The sequence below is a fragment of the Camelus bactrianus genome, chromosome 7 (genome assembly GCF_048773025.1).
Source record: "Camelus bactrianus isolate YW-2024 breed Bactrian camel chromosome 7, ASM4877302v1, whole genome shotgun sequence".
Taxonomy (NCBI): domain Eukaryota; kingdom Metazoa; phylum Chordata; class Mammalia; order Artiodactyla; family Camelidae; genus Camelus; species Camelus bactrianus.
This window is the reverse complement of record NC_133545.1, coordinates 37,653,811-37,673,482: the sequence shown is the minus strand read 5'-3', so window position 1 is coordinate 37,673,482 and position 19,672 is coordinate 37,653,811.

Genomic DNA, 19,672 nt, shown 5'->3' with positions numbered 1-19,672 from the left:
TAGAGTTTAACCAATGCATAAGAGTAAGGTTTTGTTTTTAGTATCATGAAGTTTGTTTACAACCTCATGGGAGCAAAGTCATTGATGTCTTCCACCTAGATCAAAGGTATCTTTTTAAGTAAATGGTTTATTGAAGTGCAGCATACATTTAAAAATTTGTGAAGATCCTAGGTGTATAATTTGATGAATCGTGATGATGGGAACACACCCAGGCAACACCCAGGTTGGTCCTAGAAGTTAAAGGGCCAGCCAGGCATGGTGGGTAAAAGAAGTAATATATGAGTCTGAGTCGCACGGCAGGACCTTGTGAGGTATTCTAGGGAGGCTGTAAGAGTACAGACTTGACAAACATGGCTCATTAGGACAAAGAAAGAAAGTCCACTCAGACTCATTCATTACGTGAGTTGTAATAGACCTGTCCTGCTTATAAACCTTGTTGTCTGCACCCAACAATTATATTCCTATTAGGAATATATAGTGGAGGAATCCAGGAAGTACAAAATCTAAGGTGAACAGCAACTTAGAAAAACACAGGGTAGTACACACATGTGTATTTTTTTGCTCTGTCAGCTAAGAGGGACTAAAAGCAATGACACTCCAGTAGCCACAAGCACATAGTGATTCCCAATACCATCCGCTAATTCAGAAAGCCAGGGCTTATCTTGAGCTAATTCTAGGGCTGGAGCAGGAAATATACAAGATAAGCCTGGAGTATGTGTAGTGTCAGGAAAAAAGAAAGTTCTTGGCAAGGAAAAAAAACCCACAAGGATGGGGGAATCTCAGAGGGACTCAGGAGCCAACTGAAAGAGCCTTCATGGCCAAGCTGGGACGATTTGGGCAACAAAATAAATAAAGTGGTGTAGGATCGTAATCCACAGCGTGAAATAAATACTCACGAGTCCACATTCATATAAAATAGTTAAGTACATTAATAAATAAGAAGAGACAAATCTTCTATGCAAAAGAATTCTAAATAATGTGTAGGTATTTCACTCTCAAGGTTGTAGAGGATAACTTCCCATATCTTAAGTGTGGACTGCAGGTGTCGACTTCCTTCTAAAGATCACAGTAGGAAAAGGGAGAATAAAAGAGTAACTATGCAGTAGAGAAAGCTGACAAACACTGCCTTAGCCAGGTGATCAAAGTCAGCATCCGTAGTCGTAAATCGTATTGATATAACGCACCCTTGATGTGATGAGAAGGTCACGTTACCTCTGTGGTCTTCTTCCCCAAAATACATAACCCTGGTGTAATCATGAGAAAACCATCAAACAAATCACACTAGAAGGACATTCTGCAAAATCCAAAATGGTCATCAAACACAAGGGAAGTCTGAGACTCTATCACAGCCGAGAGGACCCTGAGTAGACATGACAACTGTATCCGTTTCCTAGGGCTGGTAACTAACCACAAATGAATGGCTTAACACAGCAGAGATTTATTCTCTCACAGTTCTGGAGGCTAGAGTTCTGAAATCAAGGTGTTGGCAGGGCCATGCTCCATCTGAAGCCTCTAGGGGAGGATCCTCCCTCACCCCTTCCAGAGCCTGGTAGCCCCAGGCATGCCTTGGGTTGTAGATGCCTCACTCCAATTTCTGCCTCCATCCTCACATGATCGTCTTCTCCTGTGTGTCTTATCACGACACCAGTCATGTTGGATTCCAGTGTGACCTCAGCTGCACCAACCCCATCCCCAAATAAGGTCACATTTGCAGGGACCAGGCATTAGGACTTAATACATCTTTCTGAGTGACACAATTCAACCCATGAACATTCCTCACACCAATTGTTATTTCTGTTTTACAGATGAGGAGCCAAGGACTCGGAAAGGAAAAGCATCTTGCTCAAGAGCATCTGACTAGCAAGGTAAGGGAGGTAACAGATTGTCCTCTGAACCCTCCAGAAGGAACATGGCGCTGCTGACATCTTCGTTTTAGATTTCTGACTTCCAGAACCATAAGAGAATAGATGTGTGTTGTTTTAAGCCACCAACTTTGCGGGAATTTGTTGCAGCAGCTATGGGAAATGAATAAATCCCCACACAGTGCAGAGAGGGTTGATGAGGGCATGGGGTGCTTTGGGCTTTTGCCAAAACTTCCAGGGGGCAAGATACGTAGCAGATGGCGACATCAGCACCTTGTGAAGTCCCCAGGCCATCTCTGGGTCATTCATCCACTTGGTAGAATGCTCTTTATGTTGCCAAATAGGTCATCCATCAAGGTGGTGAGGCCAGTGTTCACCCAGGGCCCTTTGGAATCCTTCTTCAGGTTGATGGCGCTGTGTGTGTTGGTGCCAGTGGAGCACAGCCATTCCATCTGTCACCAGGCCTCTTAACTGAAGCATGACCTGCCTCACTCTGGTGGGCATACTGGGGTCTGTTCTTTCTTGACTCACACCCAGAGGGAGGAAAGAGAGCCAGAGAAAGTGAGTTCAGGCAGACTGTGGGACGCAAGGAAGGCCCTCTCCAGGCCCAGCCAGCCCACCAGGCCAGCCCCAGCAACACCACCCTGCCTAGGGCACCTGCCAACCACGGCTGGCATCTCAGATGCTTGCAAATTGAAGGTGAAAAGATAGGCTGCCAGCAGGCTCCATTTCTCCACTCTCTGTGTTCCATTCCTTTAATAAAAGCAATTTTCAAGCTACCTCCCTGCAGAGCATTAGTGTAATAGGCTGAGCTCTGGCACTACCATCCTGATTCTTTCATTTGAAGCACATGTTCATTATAGACTTTCTTTCAAATAAATCATATTGCTGGCTCGAAAGGAGAATATTTCTCTGGGCTCACATGGCAACCCAGGAGACAACAGCGCTGCAGTCTCTATGACATGCCAGGCATTGGGACCTTACTAGCAAAAGCTGGAGAGAGACTGGAATCAGAACTGTATTCCTACTGTGTTTCTAAAATAATGACCACCCATGCACAGGTGCATTTTCTGTAGGGAATAGAAGTTGGCATGCACCTGCCCTGCTTGAAGGGGGCTGGACACCAGGCTGTAGGACAGCAGAGGGCAGGATACAGCTTAGGCCCTGCAAGGCCATATTAGGCAGCCTTCCCAGGTGGAGGTGAGCGGACACCAGAACCAGAACCTTCTGATTCCAACACCTTTACTCTCTCCACTGCCCACTCTGTTTCATTATTGGTAACCTCAGTCCTTTTGCTGAAGGCCCCCTAATTCCAACACGTCTCCTAAGGGTAAATGTAACTCTCCAACAGTCCACCTAAACTCATGTTAGCTTTTTTTTTTTTTTTAACCTAATTTTCTAAGTTGATCCAAGAGAGCAGACAATGGTCACTGATTAATCCTCATGCACCCCCAGCTCCCTTTGGCCGTCAGACCTGGGCGGGGCCTCCGTCTCTGGGGAAGCCCAGCCAGCTTTCTCCCCCTTCCACCTCCACTCGGCCCAGGCCCGTAACCGGGTAGGACTCAGTTTAGGCTGATGTCTTAAATTTTCAGGGACAGGGAGTAAAGTCTCTTTTGGATTCCTATCTTTACACTAGAGCTGTTGCATCTGGCACTTAATGAAAAGGCGCATTGATTTCCGTTTGGCTATTAATTCTCTTGTGTATAAACCTCTTACCAGGTAATGACACTGGGAGGCGGGTATGGTTGAGCCCAGAGCCCTTAACAAGTCCCACAGCTCAGGAAATAATGTCATAGGAGGTCATATGGCTGGCCTGGTCAGTAAGCAACTATAACTGAAGGGGAATGAAATCAATGATATATCTTGAGCTGTCCACACTGAATTATTTTAAAATCATACCATGATATATGGGCATTATTTAAATGACTTGAAAATTGATCTTGAAAAGCTAGTATATGCATTTGACTTGGGGTGGAGTTGTGGCCAATACTCACAGGACACGGACAGACCTCTGTGGTAGGCAGAAGAATGGCCCCCAAAAATACCCACATCCTAATCTCCATACCTATGAGTGTGCTCAGTTACAGGGCAAAGGGGAATTAAGGTTGCAGGTGGAGTTAAGGTGGCTAATCAGATGACCTGAAAATAGGGAGATTATCCCAGTTTATCTGGGTAGACCCGACATAGTCACTGGGGTCCTTAAGTGAAAGAGGGAGGCAGAAGAGGAGAACCAGAGACACGGCACCTGAGAACTAGGCCTGACGTGCTGTCTTTGAAGGACAGGAGGAACAAGTTAATGAGTGTGAGTGGCCTCTAGAAGCTGGAAAAGGCAAGACAATATATTCTCCTTCAGAACCTCTAGAAGGAATGCAGCCCTGCTGACACCTTGATTTTAGCCCATTTAGTGAGACCCATTCAGACTTCTGACCTCCAGAACTGTAAGATAAAAAAAATTGTGTTGTTTTAAGCCACTGTGTTTGTGGAAATGTGTTACAGCAGCGGTAGAAAACCTCTCAACCTGAGTTTCTCGGCTTTAGTACTATTAACATTTGGGGCTGGAAAATTCTTTGTTCTGGGGGCTGCCTTGTGAATTGTAGGATACTTGGTAGGATCCCTCGCCTCTACCCATTAGGTGCCAGTAGAGGCCCCCTCCCCAAGTTACAGCCAAGAATGTTTCCAGGCATTGCTCTGAGAGGGAGAAGAATGGGGAAAATCACCCTGGTTCAGAACCTCTGCTCTAAGCTCACCACACTCGTCCATTTTAATATGCACTTGCCCCGATGTGGGAGTTTGGTCCCTGACCTTTTTTCCATGTGGATACTTCTGCATGAGGCCTTTGATGCCAATTGAAAATTAAGTACCACACAAAGCTGGCATTAATCTCTGACATCTCAGAGATTTCATCATTTCAACAAAGCTGGTTTGATGGGAGAGAGAAAAAGGAATCTGAACATGCTGTTAAGTAAAGAGAAGGACTTAGAACTGAGATCCAGATGGATACAAGACAAACTCTGCCCACTCCGTTAAATACTCCTTATTATTTAAGCTGGGCTGGACCATGCATGTAAATAAGATGTGATTTCTGCTCTTAAGACCTCATTGTCTCATAAGGGAGACTCACATGCGATTAAAAAAAAAAAAAAAACCTCAATAGAAATTGAAAGGACTATAAACACACCATGGTCATATATTCCGAGTCAGGAACCCAGGGTCTGGACACAAGCTGTGAGAAAGTATAATAACAGGACCAATATTTGAGATCAAAACTGCCTCAGAAAACATGTCCATGCCACCGACAAGAGGCATACGCAAATTGCTACTGGGAGCTTCAAGAGCAGAGATTCGCAGGGGCGAAGAGGAGGAGGAGCCACAACCCGCACAGGAGAAACACGTGTACAAAGAGGCAGGACAGGAAAGCATGTGGCACATTACCTGGAGTTAATCGGCAATTCCAGATGGATGTGGCTGTTTAAAGAAAATTCCAAATATGCATAATACTGAAGTCTAAAAACTAGTGGGGGAGGGTATAGCTCAAGTGGTAGAGTGCATGCTTAGCATGCACAAGGTCCTGGGTTCAATCCCCAGTACCTCCTTTAAATAAACAAACAAACAAACAAACCAAATTACCCCCACAAAAAGTAAACAAAAACAAAAAAATAAAAGATAAAATAGGAATGATTTTTATTTGAAAATATACTATCAGTCAAGAACTTCTTCAACGGTAGGCACTAAGGATTTAACCTAGATTCCTCTCTCTCCCCAATCACCCATGGGGTAATCTTGTGCAAAGTACTTCTCTGTGCTTCTGTTTCCACACCTGTAACACAGGACTAATAATGCCTACCCTCAGGGTCATTGAAGGATGTGTATATCCGGAGTAAGTGCTTTATAACTGTTCCTATTAATATTACTGAAAGCGTTACTGACAACAGTGCTTAAATAATGGGTAGACCACAGTTCAGCCGCAGGACTCCTTGCTACAGGGCGGCTGTCGGGTTTGACCCCCACCAAGGCCAGGCTGCCAGACTCAGGAGTGGGGAGAGCAGCCCTGGTGTGGAGCACTCCAGGGCAGGCACCTGGAGGAGCACTGCGAGGAGATCCAAGCCTCCGGAAACAGTGAAAGATGACTGTGTTTACAGCCTCACCTGTGCGCCCCGCAGTCGCAGACTGAGAAGTCCCTGCATGTACTGCACACAGCCCTTATAAAGAGCCGTCATAAGGACTTCTCAGTCTACGGTCCAGATGGACACTAGGGAGGGGTGGAGCCTGTGGTGAACTGGAGGTGCAAGTGTCTTCGGAAGGAGAGGGTCACCCCTCAGTTCCAGCCAACTTGTCACAAGAATTTTAGCAAATCTCATTTTTAAAGAGAAGCTGGAATTCAGAAATTTTGTGGCAAACTTCCCAGGCTTTAAAAAGACAACTCATTGGTCTGTAAGACAGGCTCAGCCTATAGACCACCCTTTTGAGACCACAGGTTAGAGGCTTATGAAATAACCTTTCTTGCTATGGCTTTTGATGTAAGAAACACCACCAGCAGGAGTCTGGGTATTTTTCTTATAAGACTCTGATGAGCCCCAGAGGAAGAAGTTATTTCTGGGTTTCTCTGGAAGAATCCATATATTGATTAAAGCAGTGTTACTACTTTACCACTTTACTGCTACTTTTACTGGCTCAGCTGGCAGCTCGCCATCTCTTCAAGGTCAGGAGGCTGGGAGTCATCTGCTGTCTCCTTCTGGTCCTCACATCCAATCCAGGACCAGGTCCAAAAGAATGGACCACTTCAGTATCTTGTAGCTCTGTCAGCCCCACTGATGTTTCAGGTTGTGCCATCCTGTTGCTGAAGCCCTGCTGATGCTTCCTAACAGGTCCTTGTGCTTCCGCCTGACCAGGTCTTCCCACACATTCCACTCTGCAAAGTTACCGTCCAAAGCATACATTGTATAAGCTTGTGTCATTGCCTCATGGGAACCACTGAAAGACTCCTTATCACTAGCAAGTCAAAATCTGAGCTCCTCGGCATTATCTACATATCCAGGGACCAGTGAATAGTCACATATTCCTGAGTGTTGGGGGGCAATAGAAGCCCAGAATATCAGGTAGGGGCCATATTGTAAAGAACATTGAACGTCACACTGAGAAGTTGGGCTGCATTATATAAGCAATGCAGAGAGTTATGAAAGGTTTGAAGCAGTTGGTCTAAATTTTATAAATGTCAACACTGTCTGCTTCCTTCATAGCACTTATCAATTTGTAATTATTTCATTGACTTTTAAAATTTTTTTCCATATCTCCCATTAAATTTCAAACTAAAGAGAAAAGGCACTATGTATTTGTTTGCATTCATTTCTCTACTACCCTATAAGTAACTGGAACATAGTAGGGATTCAATAAAAATTTGTTGAATAAATGAGTAAATGAATGATGAATGCAGAAATGAATGAGTAGAATGAACACAAAATTAACTATGGGTTTCGTTCAACCCATACCTCACCATTCCTGTTTATATAAAGATCTTTCAGACACATATCAAGATAGAATGTGTATCACAGTGAAGTTTCATAATGCAGGACACAGCAGCAGTGACTGGACATTAGCGATGTGCATTTTTATTGAATGAAGCACAATGCAGAGCAGTGACTAGTAATTAATTAGAGGAATAAGACCTTCAAATGTGCATGCATGCCGTAATTAATTGAAAAATCTGCTCACTGTTACCAGGAGCATAAATGCCAAAATTTTGTATTCAACTTGGTTGATAAGCATGAAAGATCAAGAGAATTTACATCAGACTTTATTCAGGCATGCCTTCTTTTAATTCAAATTCTTTAACAATTTAGCTATACACTGAAATGTAATCAGGGATCTACTTTGAGTAGTGAGATTTTCTCTATTTTCCAAATTTTCAGTAATAAGCATGCATTACTTTAAAAAATCAGGAAAACAGTAAAACCTTAAGAAATGATTCCTAAGAAGGGAATCAATTTATTGTGTGTAGTCTGAAGCCCTAGTTTTTTCAAATCCTTTCTATACCATTTTGGTCCTTAGAATGATGAATTTTTAGAGCAGGTGGAAATTTTGTAAGATCATCTCAGATAGCTCGCTCATGTTTCACAGGTCAATTTTTGACAACCCAGTGTCCCTCCCCTACTGCATGTAATTCTAGTAAAATTGTCAGTCATGGAGATGGGTAGGATGGGGCGAGTGTAGAGAGGCTGAAAAATAAGATCTAAACTAAACAACCAGAGTAATTTAAATCATTTCCCTAGAAACAGTAATTAGCCTGGCAGTGTTCACATGACTCAAATGGCCGTTCAGATTACTTTTGCTGGGGAGAGGATTATTCTCTGTGTTGGTCCTCAAGCGAAGGAAGATGTGGGTCTGGAATGGCCATTCATATCTTGAATGACAGATGTGCCTGGCCCAACTCCTTGGACTTCCCAGAAAAGTATTAAGCCAATAAATTACCCTTTTTGCTGAAGGTTTGAATTTATTTTCTGTCACATACATCAGAGAGAAGTCTTAATAAATAACAATCCATTACTAATGCCATTTGTTCCTATTTATTTATTTTTAAAGAAAGGGAGACTGCCTCATGCAGCACCTCATTTGGATGTGTCTGCAGTCTTGGAAGCTTGATTACCCTCAGTTCCCCTGCAAATGGACACTGAGGTCTTGACTGGAGGTTCTAGCAGGGGCCTGCAGCTGCTCGTATAGCCTTGACTAAAGGCTGGTTCTCCTCTATAAATGAAGGTTGTCCTCTTCGAACAAGCATGCAGCTTTGGGAGGGAGGCACGTGGAAGGCCAGATCAGCCAAATCAACCCTAGCGATCAATGGAGTGACAGAAGTCACAGTCAGACCACCCTCACGTTCTGTCCTCTTTATTAAGGCCTCCAAGCATGAGGACTCCAAAATATCCCTGGGTCTCCTATCTCTATGATTGTTGTGTCTCCAGTAGTGATAGAAGAAAACAATTGCTTATGTTCAACTTAAGTTTTCTGCTATAATTTTAAATTAAAGACTTTTGCTTCAACCTGAGATAGAGTTACAGGAACTGGATTTACTCTCCTACTAAAATAACCACCACCACCAAAACCAGCCCCTGAAAAAAAAAAAAAAAGACAAAATACATGAAACAAAGATTTTCAAGTCACTGGGTATTAGGCAATGAAGGGCAGTGATCCTGGAGACAGCTAACTAATGAGGTGAGCCCTATAATTGCCTCAGAGTACAGCCTTGAGAGAGTTTACAGTCTGCAGCCTGTGAAGGGGGAAGCCAGATAGAGCCCGAAGGACTCCCTGAATTGAGAGTCTGGAAAGATGAAGAGGGCTAGAGCTTGCAGGACAAGTACCGCAAAGGGGAGAGCTGCCCAGACAGCAATCTGTAGAGGTTCCTTCTCAGGTATTCAGCACAGCACTGATCAGCATATGCATTTAAGCAAACTACCCAGTGCTGGGGGCAGATTAGAGAACAGTGCCCAGTGCTCAGGCAGGACTGTGAACAGTGCCTGTTCCTACCAGCCAAAGAGAAAAACATACAATTCTTGCACATTGGGTAGAGCATCCAAGAAAATCATGTAGTAGAGAATAAACAGTCCTAGACTGATAACAGCTCTGAACCCACCTAAAAAGTCATAAAAGCAAGACCTGTAAGATCTGTTTCAAAGTAACTTATTTGCATCCCAGAACAAAGTTCAAGGATATTTATAGGAACATAAAAATAATCAGCACCAAACAGGATAAAATTCACAATGTTTGCATCTAATCAAGGATTATCAGATATGCAAAGAAGCAAGAAAACATGACCCATAATGCAAAGATTAATCAACTAATAGAAACTGACCCTGAACACAGAACTCTCCTAAATTCACATCCTCATTTCTATTGATTTTTATTCTCATGGGACTCACTTTCTTCAGGACTTGTGATGCTCTTCATACTTTACCTTCCATACCCCTCTAGCTTCTCCCCACCTTCTCCAGCTGCGTAACTGAATGCCCAGGACCAATTTCATTAGGTATCAACAAAGCCATAAGTGGCTTGACTGCCACCCGCTCCACTAAAGGGCTTTTGGTTGCTTATGAAAACTTGCACATTATCCTTGTCCTGGAAAGTCATGGTGCATATTAGCATATTAAAGGCTCTGAGAAGGTCATTACTAAAGGATTCTTTTATCCCAGGATTTCCATTTTTTTTTTTTGTATAAAACTGCATCTTCTTCATTTTGCATACTTTAATTTCAGAACAAAATTAACAAACAAATTAAAAAAACCCATGATACGCAACATTAAAACCCTGTATCAATGTGGGAAGGGATAGGGCTTGAGGCCCTTGTATCCTGCCTTAGACAAAAAGACAGAAACAAAACCACTAGACATCAGCAGAGGTAACCAGGTGGGCCCAGGCCTCCCCAGCTTACTGACTATAGGAGTCTAGAAATACAATTTGAAAAAAAATTTTTTCCACTCAACATCCTCATTTTACAGTAAAAAAGTTCAGAGAAGCAATTTGCCCAAGAATACACAGAACATTAGTGTCAAAGTGGAGACTGATGCTTAAGTCTTCCAGAATAAGCCCAGTGTTCTTTCCTCAGCATTCACCCCCAAACCTTGGAATTCTTAAAACCTTCCTTAGGAATTTCCTATCCTCTGTAAGCAAGCAAGACCCTGTGGAGGACAGACCCTGTCCCCCTGTCCCCATGCCCTCTGCTTTAGCTCCTCTCTGAAGTACCTACACACATTAAAAAAAAAAAATTTTTTTTAATTTAAAAAAAAAGAAAAATGAAGTACCCAGAAAACAGTATCTGATGCCCATTTCCTGAGTTGTTTTACTGATGCTAAAACCTCCACCAAATGGAAGAAGTTACTACTTGATGACCACGAAGCACAGAGCCGCCAGACCTACTGGAGCTTGACACTGCCCTCTCACCTCACCATCAACTAATCTGAGAATTGTGCATGAGCTGATCATACACCCTGCAACTCCCCTCCCTCTGGCCTTTAAAAATGCCTCTCTGAAACCCATCTAGGAGCTCTGGCTTTTTGAGCATCAGCTGTCCTGGACTCCTTATCTGGCATCTTACAATAAATGCTGCACTTTCCTTGACCACAACCCAGTATCGGTAGATTGGCTTTACCGAGCGAGCGTGAGTGGACCCAAGTTTGATTTGTAACACTTTCAAAACCAGTTTCACAGCCTACAAAGCTTGCCTTTCACTCCCAAGGCTTTTTTTCCCAGCATAAAGCTCTACAACTCTAGGAGTCAGTGGATGCCTGCGCGTCTGTGCAGGAATCAGATCTTCAGATCGTAAGCCTCTGCAGGGAGCACAAGCTCACTGTGCAAACACCCTGTGAAAAGACAATGCTGTGCATTCTCACAGGTGGCAGTTCTCCTTGGAACTGGCAGCCATTTCTCTGTCATCACTTAGTCATTTTCCTGTTCAGCTCAGAAGGCAGCCCTGGCTCTGCCGGGAGTGACAGATGCTGTGCTGAGCAGAGCCCCAGCCCATCCCAACCAGCCCGGCCCACTTTAAGCAAAGGCTGAGTGAAAGGGGCAGATGTGGAGCCAGACTATTTTGACAGGAGATTGATTTTCTCCTCCCTTCCTCCCTAAAGCTTTTTTCCTCTCCTTATGTTTGGATGAATTATTCCTGATCTCAAAGAAAAGCAAAGAGGAACAGCCAGAAATTATTCTGGAGGGGATGTGGAGACACCTGGGAGGAGAAGCACAGAAAGAAAATCTCTGAGGTTTTCAGTATTAAAAACGGTCGTGATCAAATCCACCCTGATGTGCTCACCTCTGCTGGGCCCTACGATTAAGGGGAGGAGACTTTTTTTTTTTAACGGTGTCTACTATTAAATCTTGATAGAGAATTCATTTCAAAGAGGTTCCTGATCTTCTTGTTGGAAAAAATAACCTAACAGAAATGGTTGATTATGAATGTGAAGCCCCCCTGGGAATAGCTAACCTACAAAAGAAGGTTAGAGAAAAGAATTGAAATCAGGATCTCAGAGAGATATCAGCACTGCCATGTTCACTGCATTCACAGTAGCCAAGATGCAGAAACAACCTAAATGTCTATCAACAAGTGAATGTATTTAGTAAATGTGGTATATACATACATTGGAATATTATTCAGCCTTTTTAAAAAGAAGGACATCCTGCGATATGTGACAACACGGGTGAATCTTGGAGACATTATGCTACATGAAAGAAGCCAGCCACAGGCCAAATACTGCACAATTCCACTTATTTAAGGTATCTAAAATAGTCAAACTCATAGAAGCAAAAAAGAGAATGGTGGTTGCCATGGGCTTGTGGGAGGGGGAGATAGGGAATTACTAACCAATAGGTATAGAGTTTGTTAAGCAAGATGAAAAAGTTCTAGAGGTCTGCTGTACAACATTGCACCTACAGTATTACACTCTTAAAATTTGTTAGGAAGGCAGACCTCATGTTAAGTGTTCTTACCAAAATAAAAAAGAAAATAAAGTTAGGCAAAGAGGAGATAAATTGCTCTGCAAAATGAAGGCGAATTCAGGATTTAACCAGAAGGGGCTCACGCTAGTGGCTGGGATTTGGGGGCTGTTGACCAGAGGAGGTGTTACCGGAGAGTGAATGTGTCATCTTAAGATTCCTTAACCTTTTCCAGAGAATGGCAAAACCAGGCTGCCTGTCCCAGTCCGATCCACAACAGCGGGTGTGCTCCTACCCAGTCAACTTGGGATAAAACTGGCACACCCCTGACCTTAATTCTGGCTCTCCTTGCTGGCAGAGTGTGTGACTTACTTATTCTACAATGCTTCCCCAGTGCCTGGCATGCAGCAGGTATTCAATGTATGTGTTAAATTGCAACAAAAAATGAAATTAAATCCTACAATTTCTGTCGTGGAGAATATTCTACAAAGCTCAAAAGTTGATTAATTGGCATGAGATCACATAGCTGGAATGTGACCCAGATCTGCCCCAATTAAGCATTTATTGAGGACCCTCAGCCAACCTCCCAGTGACCCTGTGGGGGCACCGCCCCACCTCCGCACACTTCTCCCAGCCAAGGTCAAAGGTCCCAGTGCTTGTGGTGAGTTGGCTTCACACAGTGCCTACGGGCAGGGAATGTCTTGCCAATTCTTTTCCACTCATGGTAAGATTCCAAAGTCAGGGTGAAATAGCAAGCAATGGGAGGCCAGGTGAAAGGAGAAATCAATAAAGGAGTCAGTCTTTTATTAAAATAAAAAATAAAAAAGAATGCTTTGCACACAGACTATGAGGGATAAGGCCTCCCGGCTTCAGGAAATTGATTCTTGGCAGAAATCTTTGTTCACATAGGGATCCTTTGGTGATAACAGAAGCTCTGTGTGTCTTTCACTCTTTCCAGCCTGTTGCCTTCCAGCCCGGGGCTGATGATGCCACAGCATCTCAGCCTCCTCGACCGACCGCTGCTATCACCTATCACGGTAGGAGGTAAAGGAGGAACTGGCATTTATTACACTCTGACTACTGAACTTGTACATACAGTAAGTACCTCATGCAATCTTCACAATAGCCATGTGAGACTGGCATTGTTTCTTTTCTTTTTTGGGGGGGGATGGGGTGGGTGGGTGGGATTAACTTTTGCTTTTATTTGCCAGTGTAACTTAACTACAGTGGCTTGCAAACTTTTCTGACCTAAAAAACACATTTTATATCACGATCTAACAACTACACACATACATATGTATATAACTGAAACCAAACTTTTGCCAAAACTGTCTACCCTGAGTTTTCTTGTTTTTAAGACTTTTTTTGAATCAATTTTAGGCTTACAAAATTGACAGGAAGGTCTAGGAAGGTACATATATCCTGTCTCCATACATATGCATAATCATTATTTTTATTTACCAGAGTGGCACTGGATTGTTTCTTATCCCCATTTTACCCAGCGGGAAATTGGGCTTTCCAGATGTAACTGACTTGTGTCAGTCTGGATTCCAACCCGCTCACTGTGTTCCCAGGTCCGTGTTCTTCCCACCACACCAAGAACCAGCAGCCTTGGGCTAGGATCCAGGGAGCATCTCTCTAAGTTCCGCTTTCCTACTGAGCGCTAGCGTGAGCTTGGGCAAGTCAGTCCCTCTCTCAGAGCCACAGCTTCTCCATTTATAAAAAGATGTTGACTTCAACTTTGTCAACCAACACTTTCTTCTAATAGTTGGTGGTTCTATCATCGTAACTGGTCACTGCTGGCCTTTTAAATGAGACATTTGTTTCCTTCCTCCCTCTGGTCCCTTCACATTGAACTGAGAGCCATCGTGTGCCAGGCACCAAGGGAAATACTATTTACAAATTGTGATTGCAGGAGAAATTGAGGATTTCCTCTCAGCCACCCGCCACAACTACTGTGGATTGTTCTTTTCATGTGTATCAGCATCTGAGATTGTTTTTTCAACATTGAATTATTTGGTGAAGAATAATTATAAAATATGCATAAAGTATAAATAATTACAGTAAAATCACATCCACATACCTGTTTATCCAATTTCAAAGAAGAACATAACCTTCAATTTTGAAGACCCCGGTGTGCCTCCCAATCTCTGAGAGATGGCCACTAATCTAATCTGATACCATTCACTTGCTTGTCTTCATATTTTGCCATGTTTTAATCTCTTAAAAATATGTTGTTTAACTTTACATGTTACTGAGCTGTCTATAAATGAACTCACATCACATGTATTCTTCTGCAAATTAGATTTTTGTTTTGGCTTAACAATATTTCCCTGAGAGTCATCCATGTCATTGTCTCCAGCTGTTTTACTGTTTGACATACTCAAGAGGAGCCTGCTGTCTGACTATACCTCAGTGTCCTTATCCGGTCTGTTACATACTCCAGAGACACATGCAAGTGATTTCCCAGTTTTCTGCTATTATGAACACTTGACAGTGAACGTCTTAGACATATCCCCTGATGCACATGTGTAGGGATTTTTCTGGGGTATAAATCTAAGGCATGGAGAAGCTGGGTCACAGCATGCATCATCTCAAATTTATCAGGTAATGTCACTTATTTCCAAAATAGTTAAGTTCCACAGGGGGTGAAGAGTTCATGCCATCCTCCCCACCTTTTCCCAGTACTTCAAAATTTTAGCTAATGTTGTGAATTATAAAAGCTGTCATTGCGGTTTCATTTTGCACTTTCCTGATTATGAATAGGGTGGACTTTTTTTTAAAAATTATGGGCCACTTACATTTCTTTTTCTGTGAAATGTCATGTCTTTGGTCATTTTTTCTAATTAGTTCTTTATTCTGGATACTAATCTCTTGTCAGGTATACAAGTTGCAAATATCTTCAGCACATCATGGCTTATTTCACTCTCTTTATGTTTTTTAGCGAACAGAAGTTATTAACCATAACATAGTGAATCGATTGATCCTTTCCTTTATAGTTAACGTTTTGGGGTTTTACAAAGTAATCTGAAGAAATCCTCCTTGAGGACATAAAGATACTGTCCTATACTGTCCTCTAGGTTTTACAGTGTGTCTCATACTTAGGTCTTTTATCTATCTGGAATTTTATGTTTATGTATGACGTGAGGTAGGGAAACAACTTAAGTATTTGCTTTCCATCTAGATAACCAATTGCCAGCTTCATTTATTAAATACATGCACGTGTTTGTTTTGAGCTACCTGTTATATTAGTCAGTTTCCATATCCCTTTGCCAATACTTCTATAGCCATTGTGATAAATCTTTCTAGATGGTAGGAAAAAAATGCCCCTACCTCATGTCCTTCAGATATGTCTTGATTATTCACCCATAAAAATTTTACTTTCAGCTTGTCAAGCTCTATAAAACGCCCTAATGGTATGTTGATGAAAATATAGGTCAATTTAAGATGAACTGTTTTTACATTTTATGCTCAGTTTATTCCTAGGTTCTTGTTTGAATCTTTGTTCGTGAATGTAATAGACGTGGAATCTTCCTTTACTGTATTAACTCCACTCTGCTCTTTGTATTCAATGTTACAGTCACCTAAAAACTGGAGTTCTCTTATTTCCTTTTCTCTGGGTGTTTGTACAAGATTGAAATAATCAATACTTGAATGTTTAGTAGAAGAGGTTTGTCAAGCTCTCTGGATTTGTTGTTTTCTTTGAGGGGAGATTTTTAAATTATTAATTCAATTCCTTTGCTGGGGATAAGGCTGTTCCTAATCTCTCTTTCTTCTTCGGTCAGTTGTATTTTTCTAGGAATTTAACCATTTATCTAAGTGTTCAAATTTATTGGCAAAGTTGTTTATAACATCTTCCTCTGATTACTCTCTGCAGCTTCAGTAATTTGCCATTCCTTATTTTTTATGCCTTACTTTCTCTTGATTATGAATTATTTCAAGTAACTAACTTTGGCTTTGTGGATTTTTTTGTTTTCTATTTCATCAGTAGGGGGAGGGGTATTCTGCTGTTCTTTGTCTATATTCCTAACACAGACATGTGAATTCATTTTTAGTTTAATATGTGCATTTTAGATTAAGTAGGAAAAAAAGTGTATTTCTTGATTCACTTTAATTATACCCCACAAGTAGTTTATAGTATATCATTTTCCTATTTCTCTTCACATTTTTATCTTAGATTCTTCTTTGATTCATGAATTATTTAAAACTGGTTTTTAAAATTTTGTATTGATTTCTGACATTAAGGGTTTAAGCATTAATTTTTTTGCGCATCGCTATTTGGCCCCATGTGGGATCAATTTTTTCATTCATCAAATACTGAGCACCCATATATGCCAGGTACTGAAAACAGACCAAAAATTCATGCCTTCCTGGAGTTCGTGCACTGTCAGTTCTTGGAAATGTCCCACACACTAGAAGAGAAGGTGTATTTTCCATTTGTTCAGTGCAGTTGTTCTATGTATGACCATTAAATCAGGGTTACTTTTCTTATTACTCAAATCATGTATATCCTGACTGACTTTTTTACCTGTTTATTACATCAGTTTCTAAGACAGGTATGTTAAAATTTCCTGCTGTGTTTGTAGTTTGTCTGTTGCTCCTGTTTTTAATTACTTCCCTAGGAGGCATATTCTTTTTAAAGACAAGAAGATTGATTCTCAAATTAAGAAAGATGTCTTATCTTACAAAGTTTGTAAAAAAAAAAGGACCCAGGATTCCATTCTAGTCACCTCAATTATGACAATATTAATTGCATGACTACTGTCATCTCTTTTGTCTAACATCCTCATCTAGCGACAATAAGAGTCTCTCCCCATCCTTTGGGAATTCCCTCCTCCCAGACTTGAATCAAATTCCTAATCAAGAGTTCCTTGCTTCCTGGTCAGCAGTGAATGTGCCAGTCCTGGCACTGGCCATCATAGTATCCTGGGCCACACAACCAAATCCAGGCCAATGAGAATCCTTCCTCTGGAGACGTATGTCTTGTCATTGCCATATTGCTCCCCAATAGTTAGCTGGTCCCAGCCATTCATGTATCAAGGTAGCTAGCTAAGATATGTTATGAGGTTGATTTTTGTTTAGCTATTTACCAAGGACGTTTTCCTTCTATATATGATATTAATCTCATCTGAAGAGATCCTGCATTTCCTTATTATTTACTCTCCACAACTGGAATACATAATCTTTCATTTCTTTTAGTTTAAAAAAATAAATTTTAGTGTCATCTATAATTTACTGCATGCTTGAATAAAGTATGGTTTATTTTAAAAAATCATTAAGCATTACCACTTGCTAGGCACTGTGCTAGGAGGCACTGTAGATTAGAAATGGAGTAATATATACGTCCAGTCTGAAAGGACACAATGCAGTAGAAAAAGTCATGTTAAATGTGTGGAATTTAGGGGTTATAGGCGTGTGGACAGTGGGGTCAGTTCACTCAGCCAGGAGGTAGGCAGTCAGGGAAGGCTTCACAGAGGAGGTGACATTTGAATTGAGTTCCTTCTTGAAATGAAAACTGATCAGGAAAGCATATTCCAGGAAAAACAAAAATTAAACATCAGCAAAGAGAAGAAACATGATTCTCCATGCTAATATTAAATTGTCAAAGTGATTTCTAAAGTAATTTTTTAAATCCTTTTTTTTTTTTTTTGGCTACTATGTTCCTATTTCTCATTGACAATCCAGTCAGGATTTACAAATATGTGGTACCTATGCTGCCATTCTCCCGCCCACAATGCCCACTGTGGCATGGCGGCTATCTCTAACTGAACACAGGGTTCTTTCCTTAGAGAGTCTACTCAACATTAGGTTCTATGATTAATAAGGCAGAAACAGCCAATCATTATTAATAAAAGTGTATATGAGGGAAACTTGTTTACCATTTCTAATCCGATGGGGCAGAGACGTGGGAAGGGTGGATATCCAGACATGAGGCAGGGAGGCCTGGCTCTAAAATGTCACCTGGGCATTTTTTAAAGTTCTAAGTCTTAGGCCACACCCCAGACTGATTAAATCACAATCTCTAGGGGGTGGGGGAAGGGCTCCAGTATTTTTGAAGCTCCCCAAATAATTTCCAGCATAAGACAAGTTTGAAGATGACCACCATAAGGGGTCTTTGTTAGAAAAAGCCAAACTCATCACAGATTTAAAGAGCTGGAAAGATTACCGAATTGCACTTACTAGAAAGAGTATGTTGTAGGGCAAGAGGGAGGCCTCTGAATCTGGACTCTGGTCAATAAGCAGATACCAAGAGTGAAGACCTGATGGGGCCTGGCCTGAGAGCAGGGACATCATCAGCCAGAGGACAGAGCCAGAGATGTGAGTTGTCTCCAAAAAGCTGAGCTGAAGAGCTGGCCTTCAGGTCCTTTTTTAAAAAAATTTAGTTTTCATGGCCTGATGCCAAATCTTCTTAGAAACAGTCATTTCTTATTTTCTTTTCCTTTTCTTTCTTTTTTTTTTTTTTTAGAAATGGGTAAGTACTAAAGCTTTAAGAGCAATCAACATAACTCAATGAGCTTAATTTTTGCTACAATCAACTTTCTTTCAAGATATTATATTTGCATGCAGGGCAAAAAGAGCCCAGGTACTTAAAAATCAATGAAATTATATCATGGTGAATTAAAAAGGACATGTCTATGTAAACAGAATAAACTTGGTAGCACTACAGTTCATTTGAAAATCATTTTGACAATACATCGCTTATTTAAAGTAATTAGAATCTGGGGTTAGATAACTGAATACAAAAAAATTGCTTTGAAAGCAGACCCAATATCAATACTATCTTAATCTCTTTGCAAAACAAACAAAACCAAATCTTTTAATTACACTACAATGACTCAGAATCTTAAGAGAAAAAGTCTTCAACCCTTACACTCATTCAGAATTTTAAAATCTCTCTCATGGGAGGAAAGGTAATAGGAAAGAGTTTTCAAGACCTTTCTGTAACGTAATGTCCTTTTTAACTTTGAATGTAAAAATGTATTTGTACTGTTACAACATTGTGAAAGAAAGATCAGTTCAAGAATGTAATAAAGTTCAAAAGCAGCTCTTCTTTTTCTGCACAAGGAACAATTTTACTGATTTAAATTAGAAACTTCTAGTTGGGAAGGAGAAAGGGAAGGCAGAAGAGGAAAATAGGTGATCCGTGAACCAGAGATGATCCTTAACTGGTCTTAAGACAGGATTTCTGGGGCCAAACAAAAGTAATAAAGTGGAAAATGAAGTTTTATAATCCACACACATCACTGACTCTATTTTCTTCTAGACAAAGTAATTTTACAAAAGTTTGATGTCAAAGGATTTCATTCTTCCCATCTCTGAACTGAAAACAAATAGGTCCAAGCTGTCTAGTTTACAGGTTCAAAATATTTAACATGATCCATAACTCGCCTATTCAG